Here is a 14,163-nt window from a genome sequence, read left to right as displayed (position 1 = left end):
TCGTAACGTGCCAGCTATCAATAAAGGGGCGTGGCCCGGCTCAAGCAGTCGGGACCACGCTGGAACCAAAATAAGTTGTCCTGAGTATTCACTGCGGCCGGGGCGCTAATTACATGCGCACACGCGGCCCCACCCCCTTCACACACAGGACACCTGAATCTATGGGGTCCAGACATAATAAGCTGTTACTTATTCAAGAATTTATTAATATTCTCTGGCTCTCAAACAAAGGGGGCCTCTTCGTTCTGCCATCCTGTCTTCAGGGCAATGGAAAGTGACGTTCTTGATATTAAAGCCACCATAAGCTCTGACATTTGAAACATCTATATTAGCGTCCGTTACACCACATGAAATAGTGTCATGTGTACCATCCAATGAGGGTGGCTGGTCGATCTTTCCTATGAATTACGCCATATTAAACATGTAGGTGTTGCATACCAGTTGAGAACATTTCCCTGTCACATTGTGAGGAACCATCCAGAACAATAGGGGAATACTAAATGCAGTTGCTAGATATGTACTCCCACTTTGGGGGTGTATATGCAGGAACCAAGTTGGACCAGGGGTTATTCGAGAAAGGGGATGGAGTGGCTGGAGGGAAAAAATCAAAGTGGCATAAGGAATTAATTCATATGGGATCATGGGAGTAGGGGGCAGAAGCTGTAACTTGGTTTTTTTCTGCCAAAGTGGCTCCCATAATGCAATGCTGAGCAAAAAGTCCCCCACACAGGAAGGTGAGTTCAAGTTCGGGTAGATGTGGTGACTGATGTGGCAGTGGCACAGCAAGAGGGGGGCACGAGTTGTGGGGGGTGGCAGCCTCCACCCACCCAGCTCTTTCCTGCCGCCACGGGGTAGCAAAGGTGGGGACTGCTGCATGCGGCAAAAGGCTTAACTACGCCACTGGGAAATGTCTAAACTTTTGCTACACTGTCAGTACAGCAGACAGATGACTAGACACATGGTGCCTTATGGACAGATTTTTGGGCTAGCAATTTCCAAATTGCGATTTTCTGTGAATTGCAATGAGGAAATCATTATCCCTAATGTATGAAACTCTTTGAGATTCATTTAGCGATTCCTAGTGGATCCCAAATCAACCTACCTCATGAATATTAATGAGGAAGGTCGCAATTTGTGACCATTTAATAGCAGCCATCACAGGGATGGTGGGCTCAGCAGACCACCATGCATGTGATTGCTTATTAATAAAGCAATTTTTTGTTTTTAAATGCATCCCAATGTGCTTCAAAAAATAAAATGAAGTGTTACGGTTTCATTTTTTAATAGCAGGCAATAGTCTATTAAACTACTGCCTGCTCTTAAAAAATATTTGAATTAACATTCACAAAGGGTAAGGGGTCCCATTGGGACCTCTTTCCCATTTGCGAATGGATACCACCTCCTCTGAGGAATCGGTAATATATGAATATTTTGAAACCATAATTCGATCGCAAAACTTTCATACATACCACTGCAGATTATGATTAGGAAGGGAAGCACTAAACACACCCCTCAAAGTGCTGAATATATAAATCAAATTGCGATCCAATAGCAGGTTACTGAGTCGCAATCTGACTTCTGTACATGTTAAAAACCTTTATTGAGGTCGCAAACAATTGCAACCGCAATAAAGGTTTTGTTTATATGCCCCTATGTCAGTAACATTTAAGCCTGTGTAGGATATAAGAGTTCTGTAATAGTGTAAAGTGCTGCCCCTTGGCCATGACTGCAATGCGCTTCTCTCAATAACATTGCGTGTACGGTCACAGAGAAGGTAGGATGCATGAATCTGCCTGACCTACATTTGCGGATCAAATGTGGAACTGAACTACAGTGAAAAAAAGACTCACGTAAATATATTTTCTTCCTATTACACTTTCAAATACCAAACCACATTTTCTTACAGACTTCTTTTTATTCCTATAGTACTTTGTATCCAGGTATTACATAAGTGGTCCATAGACCAGTCCCTGCATAATCAGCTGGCTGCATGGAAACATGCCTTCCTCTTACTCTGCGTTTATTCCTTAGAGGAATTTGAATATCTGCATCCTCAGCGGCGCAAATTTAATTGGTGCAGCAGGTGTAGTGGCACCAGGGCCCAGAACTCGGAAGGGCAAATTGTACCCTGATAGTAGCCGTGTTTTACCACCACAACAGCAAAGGGGTCATTCTGCTTGCCTGTTTCAAGACCCAAGGAATAGAAGCTACGCTACTGCTCTCAAATGTATTTGAAAATGTGTAGAAAGTGACACAGCTACAAGAGAATAAAACATGATGGGCGGAACTTCAAGCCGAGTTGGACCAGATTCTTGTCTTATGAACCACACAACCGTCAGTCTATTTACACAGAGGTTTTATACAATTCCTCATAGTTTTCATTCAGAAATTGGTGAAATTAGGTATGTTGAAATGTTTAACTACACAGTCGAAATCTTGTATTATTCATGATTATAGGATTTTGTGTAGTTCATGTAACTTTCTTCCATGAGACACTGGTTTGAGTAGAAAATGTATCACAACAACTATGCCGTGATTACATGACATTTTGTGCTTGGAAGAGTCTCTCGGCCAGTATCTTCAATAGCACATTTTACAAAAATTATATAACTTGAGTCAATCAAGTATTTCATATTTCCAGCCATCCCTAGCTGCAATGCCATGCCATGTTGTAGGTCTCCCATGAGATATCTATTGGCAATTTATGACCAAGTGTAATCGAATTGAAATTGAATTTAGTGTTCATGAAATCTATTATTAAAATCCAGTGAAATGGTCCTCTTCTTGAATTTAATGACCACATGCAAAATAAGAGTTGAAGAGCAGAGAACTGAGCAGGTTAAGTAGCAACATCTTCTCCCTCCCACCTCAAAGCAAACTTTCTGTTCTGGTATCCACGCGAATTGCCTGTGTGTTACATCACCCACTTCGTAGATAATTAAATGATAATTTATTTTAGAAACAATATCCACATTCAAGATAGCTCTGCTTGGCAAGATGAATCTAGGGATCACTAATTGCCACTTGGTTTCCTAGGAGATGGCAGAAAGGAACACGTTATCCTTTTCAGGACGGACAGTGCCTCCACCCGCATCTGACAACACCTGCTAAAGGGCTTTCATTGAGGGAAGGCACTCCCACCAGCCAAAAGAAATGGAGATCTATATAAAACCCGACCGCATTTAAATTCTCTTCTCTCCTTTACATATTTAGTTGGAAGGAGCCATTCTAAAGATCTAAGGCAGGTGGGGTCATTGGTGTGCAGGTGGTTTCTTTGAAATGTCTTCACTTCCCTGTACTTTCTCATGAAAGAGCAAAGCTGGGTTTTAGAGATAAAAAACACTGAAACCGGCGCCAAATTATCATAAAGAAACAGTCCAGAAAAAAAATAACAATGTCTGACCAGAACTTGGAATAGAGGAGCTAACACATTGTAACAGCCGTAATCGCAAGCAGAACTGCCCTTCACCTTAGCTGTTTGCTGTATAAGTAGAGATTCAAATGTATATTCTAAAAACATTTTCCACTCTTAGGTACTCATTTACAAAATTACTGTAGGTGTGAGAGTTTATGGGACTTGTTTTTAGTTGGTGGACGGTGGGTGGCTGGCTGGCTTGTGCATCACAAGAAAGATGAACCTGGGTTTATTGTCTTGACATTCAGTGGCGACCTGGCATGTGCCCTCCACCTCTGGATTCAGGGATCCTCCTTGGCTTCTCATGGCCTGCAACAAAGACACAAGCTGCCGGACAAAGTCTGGGCACTTAGCACTGTATGCTTTACCAGATGCATGTAGCCTGAATACAACCATATTGAGAGGGCTATTCATGAGAAACAAAATACGAAATGCCCAGGTTTTGCTCAGGGAGAGAAGGTTTGCAGGGGACTAATGATCAAAATGCTTCTCGCTTGTCCATGTTCAACCGTGTCTTGGAGGATATAACTACCAATCGTCTGTCCAACACACCATAGTTTGTGATAGCATGAAGAAGGGAAGACCTCCTACTCAACTTCTTATGTGCATGCCAGGCTCTGAGGTAGGCACGGACTGGCATCAAAGGGAGAAAGTGGTACATGATCCGGTCTCCCCACGGCCATGAAATACTCACTAACAACCACCTCCACACACGCACTATCTGCGACAATCCGGGCAGAGAAACTGAAGCTCTGTCTAAGGCAATCATCAGTGGGGCATGTGCTTTCTCCATCTAATGTTCTTTCGTGAGCAGAATGTGACTCTGCCTCAGTGAGGCAGGTGTGGAAAGATTTGTCCACTTTTATGCCGCCTTCAAATTAGATATGTGACATCCTCTTCAGTAATCTCTTAAAGCAGTTGTTATCAAGTCTCCTTTGCATCGAATGTGATCAGATGAGCGGTATCAGGAATTGGCTGCATAAATTGCGGTGCACAGACAGAATATCGAGTTTTTAATATTGAAGTGCCAGAATATCGAGTTTTGAATATCGAAGTGGCATAATATCGACTGCAAGAATATCGTTGACCAGAATATCGACTTGAAGGTAAGAAATATTGTTTTCTGTAATATCAAAGTTAGTAATATCATTTGTAAAAATATTGTTGTTAATAATATCGATATTTATATTAGTGTTCAGTCTTTTTGTATGCATGTTAAAAGTATGTGATCTAATTTTATTGTATAGCTTTTATTTTATGTATGTGTGAAATTTTTAGAATTGAATTATATGTTAATGAAATTTTGCATATTTTAGTTCTGAAGCGGGCTATGGGTTTATAGGGGAAGAGGGTGGGAAGTATTTAATTATAATAAAGTAATTAAAAAAAAAAGTATTTCTTAGTATTTTAGCAAATTATTTTATTAATTAATTATTCATTTGTGAATATTTCTAATTAATTAATTGATAATTATGTTAATTGTGTTATTATTTTAGGAGCGGGTTGTGGGTTTATAGGGGACTAGGGTGGGAAGTAATTTAATTATAATAAAGTAATTAACATTTTGTATTTATTAGTATTTATTATGAATGTGTTAATAATGAACTATTAATTGGTTATCAAAATATATTTATTAATTAATTGATAATTATGTTAATTGCATTATTGTTTTTAGGAGTGGGTTGTGGGTTTAAAGGGGAATAGGGTGGGAAGTAATTTAATTTGAATAAAGTAATTAATAATTTTAATTTATTAGTCTGTATCATTATTTTTTTATTAATTAATAATTAAATGGTTATCAAAATGTATTAATTGATAATTATGTTAATTGTGTTATTTTTTTAAGGTGCGGGTTGTGGGTTTATAGGGAAATAGGGTCGGAAGTAATTTAATTTGAATAAAGTAATTCATTTTTATTTATCAATATTTATTTCATATTTTGATTTTATAGAGTTGTTGGTGGTGATTCATTTATTATTAATTGTTTATTCATTATAATTAATTAATTGGTAAATATGTTAATTATGTCAATTATGTAGGAGTTAGTTGTTTGTGCATTTATAGGAGAATATGGTGTGAAGTAATTTATTTAAAAATCATTAAGAATTATTTTTTTGATTATAATATATTTATGATAAATATATTTGTTTGTAAAATGTTTTTAAACTTTTATAAATTAATGTTTGTAGTTAATTTGTAGTACTTTTTAACATTAAAATATGTTTCAAGCTTTTGTAATTTTTGATATTTTTATGTTTATTTTTGTGTTATTAACAATTTTTGTATTGTAGTTGGTATTTTGTTTCTTTTTTCTTTTTCTTTTTTTGGAAATATTAATTGTATCCCTCTGCTATCCAACACTTGCTCTACTGTTGCACTCACTGAAGTGCGAGTAGTAATTTTTACCCCTATGCTATCCAACACTTTCCCTACTGTTGCACTCTCTGGAGTGGAAATAGTAATTTTTACTAGGGGTAGGCAGAATTTGCGTCACGCGAAACAGTAAAAAAAACTCCGCAAGCACAAAAAAGTCAGCGAACAAGCGGAATGGCTTGTTACGCCTGTTTGCGATGCTTTTTTCCTGTTTGCGAACACAGTTTGCGTGCTCGGGGAGAAATATCTTGCGAACACGCATTTTGAAAGTGCGAACAAGCAAAAAATTGTTTGCCAATTCCGCGTTCCTTCACGGAATGCGAAATTACCCCAATTCTGCAAATTCCACGAGCAGAATGGAATTTACCGCCTAGGCCTAATTTTTACCCCCCGCTATCCAACACATTCCCTACTGTTGCACTCTTTGGAGTGGGAATAGTCATTTTTCCCCCACACTATCCAACACTTTCCCTACTGTTGCACTCTTGAGTGGGAATAGTAATTTTTACCCGTATGGTATCCAATACTTTCCCTACTGTTGCACTCATTGGAGTGGGAATAGTAATTTCTACCCCTACACTATCCAACACGTTCCCTACTGTTGCACTTTTTGGAATGGGAATAGTCATTTTTACCCTTTGCTATCCAACACTTTCCCTACTGTTGCACTCACTGGAGTGGGAATAGTAATTTTTACCCCTATGCTATAAAACACTTTCCCTACTGTTGCACTCTCTGGAGTGGGAATACTAATTTTTACCCCTACGCTTTCCAACACTTTCCCTACTGTTGCACTCACTGGAGTGGGAATAGTAATTTTTACCCCCCCCCGCTATCCAACACTTTCCCTACTGTTGCACTCACTGGAGTGGGAATAGTAATTTTTACCCCTACGCTATCTAACACTTTCCCTACTGTTGTACTCTCTGGAGTGGAAATAACAATTTATACCCTTCGCTATCCAACACTTTCCCTACTGTTGCACTCACTGGAGTAGAAGTAGTAATTTATTTACCATTCGCTATCTAACCCTTTCCCTACAGTTGCACTCACTGGAGTGGGAATAGTCATTTTTACCCCTACGCTATCCAATACTTTCCTTACTGTGGCACTCTTTGGAGTGGGGATAGTAATTTCTACCCCTACGCTATCCAACAATTTCCCTACTGTTGCACTCTTTGGAGTGGGAATAGTAATTTTTACACTTTGTTATCCAACACTTTACCTACTGAAGTGGGAATAGTAATTTGTTCCCCTTCACTATCCAACACTTTCCCTACTGTTGCACTCACTGGAAAGGGAATAGTAATGTTCACCCCTACACTATCCAACACATCCCCTACTGTTGCAGTACTTGCAGTGGGAATAGTCAATTTTTACCCTTAATTCAATAATTTTCCTACTGTTGCACCCAATGGAGTGCAAAATGTAATGTATAACTATTTTAGTATTTTATTTTATGATATAATGTTTTTGTTATGATATTTTATGCTGTAGGTGTATGTATATATATATATTTTTAAAGTTTTTTTTATATATTTATAATATTTTAAAATAAAATAAATTAGTTTATTAATTATTTTAAAGTAAATATACATTTATATATTAAATTTTATATCTGTACATAAAAATATGTTTAAATTACATTTGTTTACTATCTTTTTTTATGTATGTTATATCTAAATAATTTATTTTTAGTTAATTTTATAATATAATTGTTTTAACTTTTTCATATATTAAAAAAACGATATTTTGGACATCAATATTTTTTACATCTATATTTATTTTCTCGATTTTTTTGTTATTTACATTTTAAAGATAGCATGTCGATATTTTGACTATCGATATTTTGACATCGATTTTTTTGTCTTCAATATTTTAGACTTCGATATTCTGTCACTGATTCATAAATCGCACCCTCCAGACAACGGTCACTAGTGACCTGCACTATTTACTTCAAGATCCAAGAACCGGTGCTGTGTGGAAACTTATTCAAACACCATGTTTTTAGATTCCACAAAGCAAATTGGGCCAGTATGAGGAACCGGGATCGATTTCTAGTATTACGTAATACTAGTAATCGATATGTTGTGATTAGCATGGTGTCACTAAACACTTTTATATAATACACACGCACTAACATTGCAATATTTCCTTTAGTTAACCACACATCACGTTACGCTATTAGCACGCCATATCAGGCCTGTTTATTCCCTGCACCCAAAACCTTCCCCGGTGAAACGAACCAACTGTTGCTAAAACTGCTGTTTCAGCTCGTTAGAGCCGCCAAGGTCGTAGGTAGCAGAAGAGGGCCGATAAGCACATTCCGGGAGGGGTGCGGGGTGGACTGTCTCCAAGACGACAGAAGGGAGGCACCCGTACGACCTTGCTAAATCTAGGATGAGCGAAACCAGGAGCCCATTGTGTGCCATATATGGGCTTTCCTTTTTCTGTACCAGTCTGTACCAATTTGTACTTTTCCATGTTGGGTTATGCTGATGCCAATGTAACAGTATATGTGTGATGCACTGACAGGGTGCCAGCAGTCTTCTTGGCAGACCTCGTTGGGTGAGGCTGCAGGAAGCTCCTCTGGCAGAGTTTGTTTGTCATAATAAACTCTTGGACCTTCTACACTGCCAATCGTCTGATTATTGGTAATGGGAATGGGATTGTGTAATGTCGTAACTATTGGGAGGTGGTAGAATAATTTTTCGGTACTTCAGTTGGCGACTCCGCCCGGACTCCGCGTTGGGGCCGTCCCTGTGTAAACACAGACGACGTACGAAGGGGTGCTTTCAGTCGGGGGGGGGGGGGTTGCAGACTAGACCAGCGAAAATTCGGGGTTTGCTCCGCCCTCCCGATTCAGAGGACCTCAGCTGCTAGTAGCCCCACGCCGGAGTCCTACGGGTGTGACCCGAGAACCAGTAACGTTGATTCTAGCAAGAGTTGGCAGTGGAGAACGTTCCAGCAGACCTGTGTGCACCAGGTGAGTGTTGTGTCCTGTTCGTGTGTTGGATTACGTATGCAGATCTGGATATTGGTACTTAGCATTTGGTGGCCTGTGGTCACGGAGAAACTCTGAAATCGGCATCTGGTGGTTTGTGGTCACAAAGAGACTCTGGATAGGGCGTCCGATGGGGCAGTATTGAGGCTGCACGTGCGGACGCTCCTGGTGTCTTTTGTGTAAGGAATACTGGAGATAAGGATTGCACGCCTCAGGGGAACTGCGGTTCTCGCTCGGCCGGACTGTTTTCGGGAAAGACGATGGTTGAGATTGGGTAGCACCCGGACAAATCTGGAGCGACGCTTAAAAGGCGGGCTCAGCCAGAATAGTTCGGGAGGTGAACCATGAATACTGTCGGATGGCCTGTAGGCCGGTCTGTGGTTTAAAACCTGTGTGACTATCTCCAGGCAGTCTGAGGACGAGACTGTTGTTGGAAATGTTCTTTGCAGTTTTCGAATAGTAGCAGAAGAGTTCTCCGCGGGTGGGAGTCGACGGGCTCCACCTCTTGATTGCATCTTTGTTCTTGTACGTTTCGTATTCGTGTATTATGTCCTCTTAAAACTGTAAAAATGCAAGACATGAGCGGGTTCCGAGTGTAAGCATGGCCATGTGAATGAGAGCGCTGTGATTGAGTGACATTTGGTTCTGTTATTTTTGCATTTACGCTTAATTCCTTTTCAGCTGAAGTAAAACGAAGAAAAGGGACATGCCGTGCCTTAGCAAGTTATGTTTCAGTTGTGTTCGCAGCGATGATGTTAGGCTAGATGAGAGTCAGCCAGCCCCCCCGGAAGGGACGGCCAGCCACGATATGTATTGCAAGCACGGTATTGGCCCACTGATTTTTAATTCCTTATGGCACAAATACACTAAAGATAACGTAGAATTGCAGTGGCCAAAGACTGGGTCTTTCGATGAAAAGAAACTTCAGTATTTACAAGAGCGCCTCTTTGTTAAGCGTAGTCGACAGTCCATGTTTGACACTCTTAACAGATGGCAGAAAGAGGCAAAGAGACGGCGCATTCGTTCAGAAAAACTGCTCAAGGTTGAGCAGGGACAGACTATAACACAAAAAGCTATCGCGCATGATAAAAATAAAATAGAAAAGAATATCGAAATTGCAGATAGACAATTTAAACTACAAGTGGATCAATGCTATGTAACTCGAGGGGGAACGGAGGACGAGATAGAGGAACTGCTGGACGCTAGACCTCCCCCGCCATATGCCCCACAGCGCGTATATCCCGCGATACCTGTCCAGCCCGAAGCTAGGTCCCGAGCATCCGCCCCGGAGGAACGGGGCCCTGTTACCTCCATGCGAGATATTGGGGTACCTTCTCCTCTGGGAGGGGGCCTGGCTACGCTTGTCCCCGATACCACGCCGGCACTAGCACTTCCTCCTGTACAGCTATGTTCCCCAACTCCCGAGAGGATTTCTCCCTCGGTCTGTGTCGCCCCCGGCGAGCAGGAACAGACTCCGAGGGGGGCCACTGGGGGAATGGATGGCAAACGACTTTTCACTAGATCGTCCATAGGATATGGTGAGAAAGAGGTGTTAGAAGATCAGGCTGTTAGATGGATAAGGAGCGATGTGTATACGGTGACTGATATATGGAGTACCGTCAAAGATTTAGAACAGGTTTTGCAGCAACACGTGATATTCCAAATGTCAAATTCACTCATTTGGTCACGGGACGGCGCCTCAGATATTGTATAATATTCGGGATTGGTCCCATAAATTTAGCCTGACCCCGAACGAGGTATTCAAGAATATAGACACCTTGGTTCAATACCGCGGGAGATTATTCTTGAAGAGTCCGCAGTGGACTACCCAGCACCCTATGCGAGAAGTCCATCCCATTTACCACCCCGAGGTCCCTGAGCAACGAGACGGTAATCAGGCAATCACACGGGCGGGGATAGCGGCTCGGTTCCAGGAACAATGGGTTTACACCCCTTGGAAAAGAAGTGAGGTCCTATCCCTGAAATCCCAGCTCCCCGACCCCCGAAAGAATCCCACCGCCTATTATAAAGAATTGACTGAGGCAGCTGCCTCTGCTGTAATGACATTAGCTGATATCGAGTTGTTCTTTGGGTTACTTGTACCCGTCGACATATGGCGACAGGTGCATGACTTTAATCATGCTGAACTGGGGGGGACATGGGAGGAGTTGAAGGGTTGGGATCAGGATCGTAAACCCGGGGACAAACCTAGGGCTGAAATAACGTCTCTGCCAGCAAAAATAATAGCCTTTATGCACACTCTGATTCCGCCCAGAAAGGTTGATTGGGATAAATTGTCCGCTTGTAGGCAGAAGAAGGATGAAAGTGTGTCCGATTTCTTCACAAGGTTCGAGGAGGTTTTCATTGACTTTAGCGGGCAGGATTTGGCTACTGAAGATGGAACTAGGTTGTTCGTTAACAGATTTGTTACTAATCTGGCCCCGGAGATTTCCGCGCGGTTAGAGGCAGCGGAAAGTACATGGACTACCTCTACCCCGTCTGTAATACTAAGCATGGCCCAGTACTATGAGCATAGAGAGAATGAAAATAAAGATAAAGTGGAAAAGAAAACTAAGGACCTGAAAACTCGAATTTTGTTGCAGCAAGTGGTGCGAGGACATGGAGGGGGAAGAGGGGGTCGAGGAATTATGTCCAGAGGGGCGGGAACAGGCAGGGGTGCGGGAGGAGCACCGCCAATAGGTTTGAACCAGTGCTCTTATTGTAGGGAGGAGAGACACTGGAAAGCACAGTGTCCGTTCTTGCTTGCCCAGAACGGATCGGTCCGAGGGCGAGGGTGAGGACGAGGTGGCCCCGACCGAAGTGATATGACTAGAGACGAAAGACCAGGCAAGTCAGAAAAGAACCATTTTGATTGTCCCCAAGGCAGACAGTACTATCATGAAGCTTACGAGTATGAGGACCAAGATGCCTACGCGATAGCATAGGACAGCCAGGGACAGAGTGGGGGCCAAGTGTCTATTCCGGTCAATCAAAGAGGACCTTATGTGAAGGGGGAAGTGTTGGGGACCTCTGAGGATTTCCTAATTGACACAGGAGCAATGAATAGTTCCGTTGCTCGATCTTTGGTTCCAGGGGCGACTCTGTCCGGGCAAAATAATGTTTCAGTGGGATTCTCGGGAGTCCCAGTTGTAAGTCCCATCTCTAAACCTCTCCCTTTCACGATCGGTCCTGCAACCATTGAAACTCCTCTACTACTAACTTCGCATTGTGGGGAAAATCTGTTGGGATTGGATATGCTGAAGAAATTGAATGCAACAATTCATTGTTCTGCAGATGGGGTCTATTTGACGAATAGACCCTCTGTTGGTCTCGTGAAACAATGTTTCGCGAAAAATGAACGCCTTCCGTCCGAATTTGATGGCATCCCTACCTCACTTTGGGCAACAGGGGATGCAGATGTGGGTAAACTGGATATCCCTCCAGTCCACATTACCTTAAAACAAGGCGCGAAACTGCCGCGCATCCCGCAGTACAAGATAGCGCCGGCAGGAGAGCAGGCTTTGCTACGCATCATTCAGGATCTGGTTGATAAAGGAGTAATTGAGGAGACGAATGCTAATATTTGCAATAGCCCGATTCTCCCGATTTTGAAAAGAAATTCTGATGTTGGTGAGCAGGGTGCTGCTTACCGTTTTGTGATTGATTTACGAGCTGATAAGATAGTGGTGCCACAATACCCTGTGGTGACAGACATCACCACTATCCTCACAATGATCCCGCCAACGGCCAAGTATTTTTCGGTCATTGACCTGAAAAATGCTTTCTTCAGCATTCCCATCCATCCTGATAGCAGGCAGATTTTCGGATTCTCGTTATCTGGACGAAGCTTCCGCTTCTGTCGCGCACCTCAAGGCTATACTGAGAGCCCGAGCATATATAGCCAAGCCCTTAAAGCTTTGCTGGATGATCTGGAATTACCAAGTGGCAATGTACTGTTGCAATATGTGGATGATCCGCTCATTGCCTCTGACACGGAAGAAGGATGTAAGGGGGCCACGGTTAAATTATTGCATCACTTGGCCGCTAAAGGAAACAAGGTCTCCCTATCAAAATTCCAATACTGTCGACAGGAAGTGACCTACCTCGGTCACTTACTATCGAAGGAGGGTAGACGACTAACACCTGAACGTATCACTACCATTTCTAACATGTCTGTTCCTTGCACGCAGCGTGAAGTTCGCGCTTTTCTTGGCATAACCTCTTACTGTCGCCAATGGATACCTAATTTTTCCCTTCTTGCTAAACCTTTGTTGTACTTGACTACGAAAGATGTGCATGAACCCCTGCCCTGGACGGATGAATGTCAGCATTCCTTTGACTCTCTACAAACAGCTTTGTGTTCTGCTCCTGTCTTGGGCACTCCTGACTATCGTAAACCTTTTGTACTATATGTACACGAGGTCGACGGTTGTTCATTGTCAGTGTTAACGCAGGACTTTGGTGGTAAGCAAAGACCGTGCGCTTATTTGTCAGCCACGTTGGATAATGTTGCAAGAGCACTCCCTAGCTGTCTGAGGGCCACAGCGGCTGTTGCAGTGGCAATCCGGCAGTCGGAAGGACTCGTTCTGAATTCTAATTTGACCGTGATGGTACCGCATGCTGTAGACACACTGCTAAACAAAACCAAAACGCAACACCTTACAAGTGCACGTCTCACTGGATATGAGTTGACATTGTTTGCACCACATATTACGATTATTCGATGTGCAACACTGAACCCTGCCACGTTGTTACCACTCCCTACGAGTGAGCATAATACTGACCCCCATGACTGCATTTATCGTACTGAAGAAGAAACTAAAGGCAGAGTTGACCTTACCGACACCCCTCTGGATGACCCTCAAGGGGAGTTATTTGTGGATGGGTCTTGTTTTAAACTAGCAGATGGCACAACAACAGCTGCGTATGCAATCACATCTTTAAAAACAATAGTTGAAACGTTGCGAGTACCCCACCGGTCAGCTCAGGCTGCTGAACTAATGGCCTTGTTGCGAGCCTGTGAGTTGAGTGAGGGACTTGAAGTCAATATTTACACGGACAGCCAATACGCTTTTGGCGTGGCCCATAGCTTTGGGCTGTTGAAAGTTGGGCTGAGACCGTCAACATTATCGGCGCCCTCTTGCTCTCCTTAACCTTTTTGTGCGCGTAAAACAGCCGCCATTTTGAACACCATGGTTCCCCGGCTCTCGCCGAGAGCCAGCGCGCCTCTCTCCCCCTCCTAGCTTCGCCGGCATCCCCCGCATACTGACAACCCCCCTGCCTGCACCTGCCGCAAATCATAAAACCCCTCTTCAGCGCTGCTCTGCCCCGGGCCCTCGTCCTGTTCTCAGCGCTACACCTCCCCTCTTCC

General features: G+C 42.7%; 1 protein-coding gene across 8 annotated transcripts in view; it reads right to left on the bottom strand.

Moving 5' to 3' along the window:
• The window catches only part of FHOD3 (formin homology 2 domain containing 3), a 1,303,582-nt gene that overhangs the window by 597,727 nt on the left and 691,692 nt on the right, over nucleotides 1-14,163 (bottom strand). The window lies entirely within an intron of this gene.

Source organism: Lissotriton helveticus, chromosome 4_1 (assembly GCF_964261635.1).
Source record: "Lissotriton helveticus chromosome 4_1, aLisHel1.1, whole genome shotgun sequence".
Classification (NCBI taxonomy): Eukaryota; Metazoa; Chordata; class Amphibia; order Caudata; family Salamandridae; genus Lissotriton; species Lissotriton helveticus.
Note: the sequence above shows the minus strand (reverse complement) of the source record. Positions and strands in the feature narration are given on the sequence as shown.